This window comes from Moschus berezovskii, chromosome 5 (assembly GCF_049115385.1).
Source record: "Moschus berezovskii isolate FMDL1 chromosome 5, NW_MosBer_1.0, whole genome shotgun sequence".
Taxonomy (NCBI): domain Eukaryota; kingdom Metazoa; phylum Chordata; class Mammalia; order Artiodactyla; family Moschidae; genus Moschus; species Moschus berezovskii.
In genome coordinates this window covers 5,862,527-5,878,459 of record NC_142464.1, presented here as the reverse complement: position 1 = coordinate 5,878,459, position 15,933 = coordinate 5,862,527, and positions in this window count along the sequence as shown.

Here is a 15,933-nt window from a genome sequence, read left to right as displayed (position 1 = left end):
AATGGAAGAAAGACCTAAATGTAAGACCAGAAACTGTAAAACTCTTAGAGGAAAACATAGGAAGAACACTCTATGACATAAATCACAGCAAAATCCTCTATGACCCACTTCCTAGAGTAATGGAAATAAAAGCAAAAATAAGCAAGTGAAGCAAATTATACTTAAAAGCTTTTGCACAGCAAAGGAAACTACAAACAAGGTGAAAAGGCAATCCTCAGAATGGGAGAAAATAAAAGCATAGCAGATGAAATAACCAACAAAAGATGAATTTCCAAAATATACAAGCAGCTCATACAACTCAATACCAGAAAAAGAAATGACTCAATCAAAAAGTGGGCAAATGACCTAAGCAGACATTTCTTCAAAGTAGATATACAAATGGCTAACAAACACATGAAAAAATACTCAACATCACTCATTATTAGAGAAATGCAAATCAAAACTACAATGAGATATCACCTCACACCGGTCAGAATGGCCATCATCAAAAAATTCACAAACAATAAATGCTGGAAAGGGTGTGGAGAAAAGGGAACACTTTTGCACTGTCGTTTGGAATGTAAATTGACACAGTCACTATGGAAAATAGTATGGAGATTCCTCAAAAAACTGAGAGTAGAACTACCAATGACCCAGCAATCACACTACTTGGTATATGTCTTGAGGTAACCAAAACTGATAAAGACACATGTGCTTCAATGTTCATTGCAATATTATTTACAATAGCTAGGACATGGAAGCAAGCTAGATGTCCATCATCAGATGAAAGATAAAGAGACTGTGGTACATATGTATAACAGAATATCACTCAGGCATTAAAAATTAACTCATTTGAAGTGGATGAACCTACAGTCTATTATACAGAGTGAAATAAGTCAGAAAGAGAAAAACGTATGTCGTATATTAACAAATACTTATGGAATCTAGGATCTTCCCAGATGACTTAGTGGTAAAGAATACACCTGCCAATGCAAGATACTTGGATTCGATACCTGGGTTGGGAAGATCCCCTGGAGTAGAAAATGGCATCTCACTTCAGTTTTCTTGCCTGGAGAATCCCATGGACAAAGGAGCCTGGCAGGCTACAATCCATAGGGTCACAAATACATTATTAAGTGACTGAGCACACACACACTGATAATACTGATGAACCTATTTACAGGACAATAATGAAGACACAGACATCGAGAACAGATTTATGGACATGGCCTGGGGGATGAAGGATAGAGTAACATGAAAGCATATTCACTACCATGTCTAAAATAGATACCAATTGGAATTTGCTGTATGACTCAGGGAACTCAAACTGGAACTCTGCAACAAACTAGAGGGCTGAGAAGAGGTAGGAGGAGGGAGAAAGGTTAAAAAGGGAGGGGATACATGTATACCTATGGCTGACTTATATTGATGTATGACAGAGGCCAACACAATACTGTGAAGCAATTTTCCTTCAATTAAAAATAAATGTTTAGAAAAAAAGAAAGAGGACTGCTATACAGGGATCCCCATTTTCTAGATCACCTTCTTAGTCACAGCACTGTCATGTCGATGGAGCTTCTGTGACTCAGTGAAGTTATGAGCCATAGAGATATTAAGGGTACATTTCATGCAAGGATGGGCATGGGCACAGTAAGGAACAGAAATGGTAAGGACCTAACAGAAGCAGAAAGATTAAGAAGAGGTTTCAAGAATTAACAGAAGAACTGTACAAAAAAGGTGTCAATGATCTGGATAGCCACAATGGTGTGGTCATTCACTTAGAGCCAGGCACGTTGGAGTGTGAAGATAAGTGGGACTTAGGAAGCATTACTGTGAACAAAGCTATTGTAGGTGATGGGATTCCAGTTATCTATTTAAAATCCTAAAAGCTAATGATAAAGTGCTGCACTCAATATGTCAGCAAATTTAGAAAAATTCTTCAGTGGTCACAGAACAGGAAAATGTCAGTTTTCATTCCAATCCCAAAAAAAGGCAATGCAAAAAATAATGCTCAAGCTACCATATAATTGCACTCATTTCACATGCTAGTAAGGTTGTGCTCTAAGTCCTTCAATCTAGGCTTCAACATTATGTGAACCAAGAACTTCCAGATATACAAGGTGGGTTTAGAAAAGACAGAGGAATCAGAGATCAAATTGCCAAAATTTGTCAGATCATAGAGAAAGTAAGGGAATTCCAGAAAAAAAAAAACATCTACTCCTGCTTCACTGACTATGCTAAAGACCTTGATTGTATGGATCATAACAAACTGCAGAAAATTCTTAAAGAAATGTGAATTTCTCCTGAGAAATCTATATTCAAGTTAAGAAGCAACAGTTAGAACTGGACATGGAACAATAGACTGGTTCAAAATTAGGAAAGGAGTATGTCAAGGCTGTGTATTGTCACCTTGCTTATTTAACTTTTGTGCCAGGCTGGATGAATCACAAGCTGGAATCAAGACTGCTGGGAGAAACATCACCAGCCTCAGATATGCAGATGCTGCTGCTGCTGCTAAATTGCTTCAGTTGAGTCCGACTCTGTGCGACCCCATAGACGGCAGCCAACCACTCTCCCCTGTCCCTGGGATTCTCCAGGCAAAAATACTGCAGTGGGTTGCCATTTCGTCCTCCAGAGGATCTTCCTGACCCAGGTATCAAACCCATATTTCTTGCATTACATGGGTCTTCTTTACCACTGAGCCACCTGGGAAGCCAGTTGGCTTGCTAGGACCATCATACCTAAATATCATAGCCTGTGTACCTTAAACAACTTTACTACCTTTTTTACTATGATTCTGGAGGCTAGAAATCTGAGACCAAGCTCTCTGCAGAGTTCGTTCCTTCTAAGGGTTGTGAGGAAAGGATCTACTCTAAGATATGCTTATAGACCACCTCTTCTCCTTGCACACCATCTTCTCTCTGTCCATGTTGCTGCTAAGTCACTTCAATCGTGTCCAACTCTGTGCGACCCCATAGATGGCAGCCTACCAGGCTCCCCCATCCCTGGGATTCTCCAGGGAAGAACACTGGAGTGGGTTGTCATTTCTTTCTCCAATGCATGAAAGTGGAAAGTGAAAATTGAAAGTGAAGTCGTTCAGTCATGTCCGACGCTCAGCGACCCCATGGACTGCAGCCTACCAGGCTCCTTTATCCATGGGATTTTCCAGGCAAGAGTACTGGAATGGGGTGCCATTGCCTTCTCCGCTCTGTCCATATCTGTATCTAAATTTTCTTATAAGGATACTGGTTTTATTGAATCAGGGCCCACAATAATAACCAAATTTTAATGAAACCTCTTTAAAGACCTTATTTCCAAAAATGGTAACAATCTGATGTACCAGAGTTAGGACCTCAACATATGTGTTTTTGATGACATATAATTCAGCCCACAACTCTTGGTTGCCTCAGCTCCATATTAAGATAAGGGAATAAACCCTAGTTTAAATATATTGTTTAAAGTCACATAATTAATAAATTAAAACTAGAATTCAAATCAAGGTTTATAAGAGTGCAATGTCATAATCACTAATTAAGCAATTGATTTTTTATTTATTTAATTTGCTTATTCTTTAAATAACTTTGTTTCCCCAAAATGATTTACAATAAGTTCCGTCTAGTCAAGGCTATGGTTTTTCCCATGGTCAAGTATAGATGTGAGAGTTGGACTGTGAAGAAAGCTGATCACCGAAGAATTGATGCTTTTGAACTGTGGTGCTGGAGAAGACTCTTGAGAGTCCCTTGGACTGCAAGGAGATCAAACCAGTCCATTCTAAACGTGATCAATCCTGGGTGTTCACTGGAAGGACTTATGCTAAAGCTGAAACTCCAATACTTTGGCCACCTCATGCGACGAGTTGACTCACTGGAAAAGACTCTGATGCTGGGAGCAATTGAGGGTAGGAGGAGACGGGGACCACAAAGATTGAGATGGCTGGATGGCATCACCGACTCGATGGACATGAGTTTGAGTGAACTCAGGGAGTTGGTGATGGACAGGGAGGCCTGGCGTGCTGTGGTTCATGGGGTCGCAAAGAGTCGGACACGACTGAGTGACTGAACTGACTGAACTGATTGACAAATATGATCAAATTAAAGACGATTTTCATTATTAGTGTTATAAATTTCTGTTGTTATTGTTGTTTAGTCACTACGTCATATCTGACTCTTTGTGACCCCATGGACTGCAGCATGCCAGGCTCCCTTGTCTTTCCTTATCTCCCAAAGTTTGAAAAAAACTGATATTCATTGAGTCAGTGATGCCATACAACCATCTTATCCTCTATCATCCCCTTCTCCTCTTGCCCTCAATCTATCTCATCATTTGTGTCTTTTCCAATGAATTGGCTCTTTGTATCAGAAGACCAAAGTATTGGAGCTTCAGCTTCAGCATTAGTCCTTCCAATAAATATTCAGGGTTCATTTCCTTTGGGATTGACAGGTTTGATCTCCTTATTTTCTAAGAGATTCTAAAGAGTCTTCTCCAACACCACAATTCAAAAACACCAATTCTTTGGCTCTCAGCCTTCTTTATGGTCCAGTTCTCACATCCATACATGACTACTGGAAAAATGATAGGTTTGATTATACAGACATGTCAGCAATATGATATCTCTGTTCTTTAATACAATGCCTAGGTGTATCATACCTTTTCTTCCAAGGAGCAAGAGTCTTTTAATCATATGGCTGCAGTCACCTCTGCAGTAATTTTGGAGCCCCAGAAAATAAAATCTGCCACTGTTTCTATTTTTCCCCCATCTATTTGCCATAAATTGATGGGACCAGATACCATGATCTTAATTTTTTAAATGCTGAGTTTCAAGCAAGCTATTTTCACCCTGCTCTTTCACATTCATCGAATGCCTCTTTGGTCCTCTTCACTTTCTGACATTAGGGTGGTATCATCAGCATATCTGAGGTTGTTGATATTTCTCTCTACAATCTTGATTCAAGTTTGGGATTTATCCAACCCAGCATTTAGCATGATATATTCTGCATATAAGTTAAATAAGCAGGGTGACGATATACAGTCTTATGGTACTCCTTTCACAATTTGAACTAGTCCATTGTTCCATGTCTGATTCTAGCTGTTGCTTCTTGACCTGCATACAGATTTCTCAGGAGGTAGGTAAGGTGTTCTGGTATTACCATGTCTTTAAGAGTTCCCCACAGTTTGTTGTGATTCAGACTGTCAAAGGCCTCAACATAGTCAGTGAAGCAGAAGTTGATGTTTTTCTGAAATTCTCTTGCTTTTTCTATGATCCAATGGATGTTGGCAACTTGATCTCTGGTTCCTCTGCCTTTTCTAATTCCTGGTTGTATATCTCGAGGTTCTTGGTTCATGCACTGTTAAAGTTTAGCTTGAAGGATTTTGAGAATTACCTTGCTAGCATATGAAATGAGCACAATTCTATTGTAGTTTGAGCATTCTTTGGCATTGCCTTTTCTAATTATATAGTATTTGATGTAATACATGTACTTTTATTTGATAATTTTTATACCTGGTGGTCTTTCCCAACATATATAAGAAGGTTTGTGTAAAAAGTCATATTTGCAACAAAAACATAAAGAAAAAAGAGGAAGAACTTACCAAGAAGGTGCTGGATTTGACCAAAGAAACACAATTAAGGTAAACTATGAGCAATTTTCCTAAATGCGAACCCTATTTCTGAATGTCTTACTTGTATGTGTGAAGACTAGTCCAGCCTAAAGAAGGAACCAGAACCCCATGTGTGATTGTTATATTCAGAAAATATGGTATATCTGCATGTACAAAACTTGAAAATGTAACTTTACAACAAACTCTCCAAATCCATGCCCTGCATTATGCAACAAGTTCACATTAGAGGTATCTGATTCCCTGAGGGTTGTATGTAAATGTGACTTCATTTAGGAAATGTGACTTCATTTGAATTATTATTTACTATTAGGACTCAGACTCTGAAAAAATGTTGTCTTATACAAAATGTCTTGTACAAAATGGGTAAATTGTAAATTATTTTTGTCTAGGATGGATGAAAATGATCTCAGTCTATTAGAAGAGCTAAGATAACCCTAAGGTTACCATTGCAATTCCCAGTAGATCAACAACCAGTTTCCTGTTCAAGTTATAGTATTCTTATTCCCTCAATCACTTATTTTGTGTATGCAATCAACTTTATCATTCTGTATCATTAATAAGTTAAATATACCTCCGAATTTTTAACTTGTGCCCACCAAAAGACTTATCTATTTAACTTTTTAAAAATATTATCTTAACATTTGATAATCTGATGGGTCAATGATCCTCCAGACTTCTGTTTAATGAGATATAAGTATGGGGCAGATATCGCTTTGATATTTTGTGCACAGATGCCTAGACCAAACCTGAGAGACACAAAAGAACAGAGATGGTTTCATTGGTTCATCCTTAGCTCCAACCTGGTGATAAAATACGGTCTATTATGAGCAAAGTGTGCAAGGAGCAGGACTGTCTTGAAGAAGCTCAGAGCACAATCAGTGTTACATCTGAGCCCAGCCCTGAGTGAGGGAGAGGGTCAAATCCACAGTTTCAAGTGTGGGTCAGTAGGCATAAAGAACCATAATGCAGAGGAGGTCTTTCCACTGCAGATAGTATTATTAGTGAATCAGTCACCACAAGGACAGTGGTAACTGTCCTCTGAAAGCCAGATTCCCATTTCTAATGGTTTGTGAGGAATGGAATTTAGTCAGGAGACCATAGCAGAGGTACAAGCTGGGGCTCGATTCTTAGGTCATAGAAGACACTACCTTAAAATTCACAAACATAATTGAGAAAAACTGAGAAAGATAATTTGGTTTTAAAATAAGGGACATGCCCTGGGGGGTGGGTGTGATGTCATAGTAAAAGTCATGTGTTCATATTGACATTACTTTATGTGAATATAGTGTAAGAAGACCTGAAGATATTTCATTTTTCCACTTTTAAAACAAACATTGTATGTAAATGTCACAACAGAACTTTTCTACTTAGTTACCCAGTCTTAAGGAATTCCAGAGTTATCTTTGCATTATATTTTGTACAAAACAAGAAAATTCATACCTCTTAAGTGGTAATACTATACCATGACTATTAGTAAAAAAAAAAATATATTTAATTGTGGTTTCCAAACTTTGAATTTTTCTTTCAACTAGCTTGTTTATAACAGATAAAGCCTAATACACCTGAGATTTCTTTCACTTTTGCTTGATTTTGTAAACAAAGGCATGACTTTTATTTCTATAAAGATACTTTTTTTCTAGAAACTAATAACAAATTATTAGTAGAGGAAGAAGGAGAAGCATAAGAGCATCAGGAAAACAAAATAATTTACATCTTTCCAAGATACTTTCTTTGCATTGATCGCTGAGGAAGACTTTCTTATCTCTCTTTGCTATTCTTTGGAACTCTGCATTCAGATGCTTATATCTTTCCTTTTCTCCTTTGCTTTTCGCTTCTCTTCTTTTCACAGCTATTTGGAAGGCCTCCTCAGACAACCATTTTGCTTTTTTGCATTTCTTTCCCATGGGGATGGTCTTGGTCCCTGTCTCCTGTACAATGTCATGAACCTCCGTCCATAGTTCATCAGGCACTCTTATCTATCAGATCTAGTCCCTTAAATCTATTTCTTACTTCAGAGGGGACGACAGAGAATGAAATGGCTGGATGGCATCACCGACTCGATGGACATGAGTTTGAGTGAACTCCGGGAGTTGGTGATGGACAGGGAGGCCTGGCGTGCTGTGATTCATGGGGTCGCAAAGAGTCGGACACGACTGAGTGACTGAACTAAACTGAACTGAAGATACTTTCAATAGTAAAAGGGGAAGCTATTAATAATTAACCCAGAAATGCAAATGTAAATCAGAACTGTGAGGAGCAATTGGGATTTAAGTTCACTCTAGTTAGAAGAATAAACCTTAATATTTTCTACATACTTTCAGAAAATATGAATATACTTATAATGAACAAAGAGATATACTACTACCCATATCAGACTCCCCCCAAGAAAGTTCCCCAACTTCTAGGACCACTCTCAGCTCCTTAATAAATGCCTCAGCTATAGAGGTCAGTCTTGCCCAAGATCGTTCCCTTCCCGAGGCAGTACAGACCATTTCAGTTCACATAGGACTATTCTCAGACCGTTTATTTCCAGAGCTTCCCATGGGTTGTCTTCTTTCTCTGACGAATCCTGCTTACCTCCCCCTAGGATGTTAATCTTAAGGGCACTCCCTAATAAATGCCTTGTGTAATAAACTCCATCTCAGGATTTGCTTCTCAGAAATTCCACCTGAGACAGTGCTTGACATTGATATGTTATATAGACTGTAGTCACTCAGTGGGAAACGGGTATGACCACAGACTCTGAAACTATCTCCTGATTACAACCTGGGCTCCACCACTTAACAGCTATATGACCGTGGGCATATTACTAAGTCTTGATTTATATCTCTGTAAATTGTAGACAAAAACAGAATCTATCCCATAGGGTTGCTGTTAGATTTGAATGAGTTAATACATGTGGAGAACTTAGAACCACACTAAAGATTTTAGAAAGTCCTCGGTAATCAGTGATACTATTTTAACTCATTTTCAGTCAAAGATGGAATCAATCCAGCATCTTCTTCTGAGCATAGGAGACTCATAGCAGTTGGGATTGACTAAGTTCCCTGTGGCAGGGCTCTTTCTCATATCCCAAGGCAATGTCAGCTTCTTGACCAGCACTTAGGTCCTAATCATTCAGATTCTGGCGTTAAGCACAGTCCTTCTAGGGATGAAATTTCTTGTCTGGGGTCCATGTCAACCCAAAGTCTAGATTTCTGGAATAGCTCAATATTCCTACAACCATGTTCCTGAAAGTCTCTCTGGGATATCCCCAAAACCTCCAAATCCACATAGTCAGACCTTCAGTAAAAGGGGAAGTTCAGTTCAGTCGCTCAGTCGTGTCTGATTCTTTGCGACCCCATGAATCACAGCACGCCAGGCCTCCCTGTCCACCACCAACTCCCGGAGTTCACTCAAACTCATGTCCATAAAGTCGGTGATGCCATCCAGCCATCTCATTCTCTGTCGTCCCCTTCTCCTCCTGCCCCCAATCCCTCCAAGCATCAGAGTCTTTTCCAGTGAGTCAACTCTTCGCATGAGGTGGCCAAAGCATCAGTCGTTCCAATGAACAACCAGGACTGGTCTCCTTTAGAATGAACTGGTTAGGTCTCCTTGCAGTCTAAGGAACTCTCAAGAGTCTTCTCCAACACCACAGTTCAAAAGCATCAATTCTTCGGCACTCAGCTTTCTTCACAGTCCAATTCTCACATACATACCATACATGACCACTGGAAAAACCATAGCCTTGACTAGACGGACCTTGGTTGGCAAAGGAATATCTCTGCTTTTTAATATGTTATCTAGCTTGGTCATAAATTTCCTTCCAAGGAGTAAGCATCTTTTAATTTCATGGCTGCAATCAGCATATGCAGTGATTTTGGAGCCCAAAAATATAAAGTCTGACACTGTTTCCACTGTTTCCCCATCTATTTCCCATGAAGTGATGGGACCAGATGCCATGATCTTCGTTTTCTGAATGTTGAGCTGCAAGCCAACCTTTTCACTCTCCTCTTTCACTTTCATCAAGAGGATTTTTAGTTCCTCTTCACTTTCTGCCATAAGGGTGGTGTCATCTACATATCTGAGGTTATTGATATTTCTCCAGACAATCTTGATTCCAGCTTGTGCTTCTTCCAGCCCAGCGTTCAATTGTGTCAAATTCAGCAGATATCTGGGCTTCCCTCTCAGTCTGACCTTTGCCAGCAGCATGCTTATGCTGCTTTTTTCCCCCATTTAGATCAAATTTCCCAAGATGATTCATGCCTAGAACAACAGTCTCATATTCTTTTTCCTGTTTACATAATCAACCCTGTCAAGCTGCAATTCTTGTTTTGTATAATCTGGTCTTTGTTGATGCCTTCAAAGTTTCAGTCCCAATCAGTCTGATGAAAGAAATATATCAGAGGAACAAACCACAGGTGATATAGAGATGCTAAAAATATGGTCAATAATACCAACCACAGTGAAATTTTAGGACTCTGGTGAGGTTGTAAAGTACATCTCCCCAAGTGATTTTGTAGAAAGTCTGTAGAAAGACTTTATAAAGTCTGTAGAAAAACTGGAGAATAGGATGCATCATTCATTATTTCAGATAGTCTAGATTATGATAAAAATAACTGCTTATGGAATCAGAAAATGGACATTTATTTTGAGATTATATATTTTTTTCCTTCTAAATAAGAAACTATTTCGGAAAGAAGGCAGAATATTGTATTTTTAATTTTTAGTCTTTATATAATTAGGTAGAAATATGAGATGGCTGGATGGCATCACCGACTCAATGGACAATGAACTCCGGGAGTTGGTGGTGGACAGGGAGGCTTGGCGTGCTGTGATTCATGGGGTCGCAGAGAGTCGGACACGACTGAGCGACTGAACTGAACTGAGTGACAACTAAATTGCATAACCCCTTACTTCATGTATTTCCCAATTTATTTTTGTTAATAAAAGGTACACTTTATACTTACGAAGTCTTTAAAAGTTTCAATCAAAGTTTGTTTTCATAAAATAAACATATTTTTACTGCTAAGGAAAAAAATTTAGAATAAAACACTTTTAGTTTGAGTGTATTTGTTTTGGTGATAGTGGTCATTTACTCTGATGTATTAAAAATCCATCATGGATACCAAAAATGACCTTGAATAACCAGCTATCCTGAGAAAGAACAAAGATGGTGGTATCATACTTTGTTATTTCAAGCTATATTATAAAGTTATAGTAATCAAAACAGAATGATACTGGCATAAAAACAGATACATAGACCAATGGAATAGAATCAAGTGCCCAGAAATATACCTATGCACATATGATCAATTAATATTTGATAAGGAAACCAAGAATCCTCATTGGAGAAAAGACAGTCTCTTCAATAGTCCATTGGTAAAATTGGATATTCACACGTAAAAGTGTCAAACTAGACCCTAAGAGATACCAACCACAAAAAATTAATTGAATCATATTGAAGACTTAAATGTAAGACCTCAAACCATAAAACTCCTAGAAGAAAACATAGGGGAAAGATCCTTGACACTGGTCTTGGCAACTTTTGTTATTGTTGTTGTTATGACACCATAAGCCACAAAGTAAAATATAAACAAGCATTCTAAGTACTCCGGCTTGGGTTATGCTACTATTCCTGTGACCAAAGTGAAAGAAAAGTGAAATTGTCAGTTGCTTAGTCATGTCTGATTCTTTGTGACCCCACAGACAGATGCTACAATCCATGGGATTCTCCAGGAAAGAATACTGGGTAGTTAGCCATTCCCTTCTCCAGGGGATCTTCCTGACCCAGCAATCAAACCTGAGTCTCCTGAATTTCAGGTGGATTCTTTACCATCTGAGCCACCAGGGAAACCCTATTTCTATAACCAAAACAATGAAATAAAATAATTGGTTGAAGTGGAAGGAAATGCAGTTGCCAAAAGAAGGGAAAAATTTGTTCTTAGGAGGGAAGGAACAGAACATTAACTGTCCATTACAATATATATATATATATATATATATATATATATATATATATATATATATATATATATATATATATCCTTCTCGCCCACTTTAGGTTTTAACCAGCTACTGCTGCAAGAAAACGCCTAGAAGACATTGTTTCTTATTATCATTTCAAGCTTCAGCAAAGATGATACTATTTATCACTGGTTTTATGGTTTATTTATACTTGGTCTTGGTTCTAGAAATACTGACATCCCTTTCCTCTACCAACCGAGACCAGTGTTCCAAGTGACTTCAAGAGTCTGAACCAAATGAAGCTAAGGACACCCTTGGCCTTCACTTTAATGGAGAATCCAATACCTATTAAGAGAAAACTTTGATACTAAAATAATCTTGAGAAACACAACAGCTTTCCTAAGACCTTCAGGATCCCTTCTTTATCGTAAGCAACATCTATGTCTAGTTCCTAATATTGGCGTTGTTCTACTCTCCATTGTGTTTCCAAGAGTTGGGAATGGGCTACTTAAGGGCATAAAGATGACCACAGAGATGAGGTTTATATCTAAATAGGCAATAACTGAAGGTTTCAGGTTATATATAAAATAAAACAAGGAGAAAGGCACACAGTTGAGATGGATTTGGGTTCTTTCCATTTTAACAGCAATCAGTAGTTTGTCATTATTCCATAGTGGCCTCAAGCCTAGAAGGATTAAAAAAAAAAAAATGGAAAAGCAATCCCAGTTGTGCAGCAGAGGCAGCATCCATTGCACAGCTTGCTAATTGTTCATTATATAAGCTTCCCAGTGAGTTACCATTCTAGCAACAACAGAAAAGAGTCCTGACATTTGGCCCATTGCATTTCTGAAATATTCAAATTTCTATTAAAATGATAAATCATAATGATTCTAAAAAAATGTAATATTCTTGGTTTAGCGAATGAATAATCACTGGATTAAGAGTCTCTAACAATATTATAGATGTAATAATCTATTATAGCTCTTTTTAATAATTGGTTAATATTCTGAACCTTGCTTTTTAATCCATATTGCTTTCAAAAGCTATTATAATCCAATTATATGAAAATTAATTTGATCTTTCTGTATTATTAAAGAGAGAATCTTCCTGAATTTAGTGCCAGAAATATGCCCATAGTGGTAACTCAAAAAAAAAAAAAAAAAAAAAGTCATGACCAATAGCCACTCAAATGAAGTTTGAATTACAATATCCCCAAAGCAAACTAAGATGATGGCATCCAGTCCCATCACTTCATGGGAAATAGATGGGGAAACAGTGGCTGACTATTTTTATGGGCTTCAAAATCACTGCAAATGGTGATTGCAGCCATAAAATTAAAAGACGCTTACTCCTTGGAAGGAAATTATGACCAATCTAGACAGCATATTGAAAAGCAGAGGTATTGTCAACAAAGGTCAGTCTAGTCAAGTATATGGTTTTTCCAGTGGTCATGTATGGGTGAGAGAATTGGACTATAAAGAAAGCTGACTGCTGAAGAATTGATGCTTTTAAAATGTAGTGTTGTAGAAGACAATTGAGAGCTCCTTGGACTGCAAGGAAGTCCAACCAGTCCATCTTAAAGGAGATCAGTCCTGGGTATTGATTAGAAGGACTGATGCTGAAGCTGAAACTCCAATACTTTGGCCACCTCATGCGAAAAGTTGACTCATTTGAAAAGACCCTGATGCTGGGAAAGATTGAAGGCAGGAGGAGAAGGGGATGATGGAAGATGAGATGGTTGGATGGCATCACCAACTCAATGGACATGGGTTTGGATGAACTCCTGTAGTTGGTGATGGACAAGGAGACCTGGTGTGCTGCAGTCCATAGGGTTGCAAAGAGTCAGACACGACTGAGCAACTGAACTGATCCCTAAACCAAAGGCCCTCATCAATTTAAATTTATTTGATTAATAGCCCAGAAAATATGTTACCAGTGTCTGACATGCAGGAAGTGGACTATGTGAAAAACCAGATTAAAATCTACATCATTTGTCTTTGATGCCATAAACAAAACAGAATTAAATAAAATAAATACAAATGTATAAGTCTATTCTAAATTTAAATAGACGACAAGTTGATGGAGTGGATTCAACTTTAAAATGACAATAACTCTAAAAAACCACTGAGATTTTTTTTTTTTTTAAATCAATGAAGAATGGGTGGATTTTGCTCTGGATTGTTGAATATGAAGGCCGTAATCCAAACTAGCCTTCAATTGCTAGCCTGTTCAAGGGCTGCTCATCAGTGGCTCTTTCCATCCTGTTGGATTATGTTTTCCGTCAGCTAGTGAATTTACCTACCAAATGAAATTGATAGGTAAGCCAGCTCACTCCATTTCCTTTTAAATAGCTTAAGCTTTTAGTCGAACAAGAAAATAGAAGCTGTCATGAGATTAAATCAAACCAAGGGTCAAGGCTTGTGGTGAAAAGAAGCTGAGATTTCAGAACTTACTAGGGGGAGCTGATAAAAGTGGAGAGGCTTTTTTTCAATCTCAAGAGGACAGCTGAAAGATTGTTTTACTGCAGGGGATATGTCAGCCTGTTACTTACTCCTCACACCTGCCAAACTTGAGAGGTTCTCTGTTATTACTTATAAATTCCAGTTTACAAGATGGCCCTGTAGGGAGTGAAAGAACCAACTGAAACAAATAGAGTTTAGACCACAGCTGCAATGTCTATTCTAGTCAGCACAAGTAGTGAATCTTAAGTAGAAAGGACCAGCCCAAATACTTTTCCTTGAGGTCACCAGACCTTGTGGACCTGAGGGATGTCTCCCAGCGCCAGGAATTAACTTCTGTGGAGTGCTGTGGCCTGGAAATTCTCATTGATAACTCGGGAGAAAGGCTTGATTTGATCACATAGACTTTCTACATTAACTGCTTCTGGATAGATAAGATTGTTCCTAGTAACTTTACCTTTAGTTCAAATTCTGGGGGAAGAGCAACCAATTAAGCAGAAACATCAGGGAAAATGTGCAGTAATATAGGAAAGACACAAGGACAGACCTGAAAATCTAAGTAGACTGAAATAAGAGAAGCTGAAATTGAGAAAAGGATTCTGTCTGCCTAGAATATTTTTTCTGTACCGTTTTTCTCCCTCTGGTCATTCCTGTCTGTTTAGGCATTTCAAGTTAGAGGCTGTTCTGGACATAGTATCTGGTTCATTTGTTCACCCTGGTCTTACTTTGATTTGATCTTTCAGTTAAATTGGCATTTTGTAGTTGTTTGGAAACTGCATTGGGTGGGGAGACAGGGATAGTTTTCAATAGTGAACAAGGAGGGGACTGAAGTGAAAGAACACAATTTACAATCATTTTGGTAGCCTGTTGACAGTGGAAGGCCGTGTTATGATGTTTTGAATGCATTTCTGGGGGCTCCCCAGGTGACACTAATGGTAAAGAACCTGCCTGACACTGTGGGAGATGTAAGAGATGTGAGTTCAATCTTCCCTGGGTTGGGAAGATCCATTGGAGAAGGAAATGGCAACCTACTCCAGTATTCTTGCCTGGAGAACATGTAGACAAGGGAGCCTGGCGAACTATAGCCCATAGAGTCACAAAGAGTCATACTTAACACACATGCTTTGAGCCTGCCTCTCTAAGGACTCAAGTGCTTTAAACTGAGCACTTGAGCCCCCTAGTGTGACTGCAAGTTAAAACAGTTTGAATCTGGCTTTAAAGCACCATAGTATGACCTAGGGAGATTTTAAAGGTACCCAAGCCTGTGTCTCCTCCCTGGACATTCTGATTTATTTGGACTAGGTCAGGATCCAATTCTCAAACTTTTAAAAAAGTTTTCTAAGATATTTAAAATGTGCATGCATTTCTAATATGCAACTAGAACATAGAACCCTAGCTGCACATAGAATGCCCCCAAAACGTAAGGAAAAGCCAAATACAAAGACAGTGAGTGCTCTGGTATGTAAGGAGATGTGTGCTGCTATTTGGAAAGGATTCATCAAATCCTTAATGACATTGGGTCTGTTGTTTGATGAGATATATCACCCTAATAGATGTTCATCTCTGTGCTTCCTGACATAACATTATGCATGTTGGGATTGTGTGTGTGTGTGTGTGTGTGTGTGTGTGTGTGTGTGTGCATGTGCGTGAATATACATATATACATATATATATACATATATGTATATCTGTATAGCCTGACATACATGAGGCATGTATTCATACCTGTTAGTAACTTGAAACAATAGGGTTGTCCAGTGAAGATTCAAGCTTCATTCTTCTGAAAGAATGCCACAGTGATAATTATAACACCAACGGCCTTTCAAAAGTATAAATCTTCACTAACTTGAGTTCAAAATCTTTTCAATGAGGCATTAAAGAAATTCTTTATATAAAATTTAATATTCAACCAGAGTAAGAAAGACTGCAG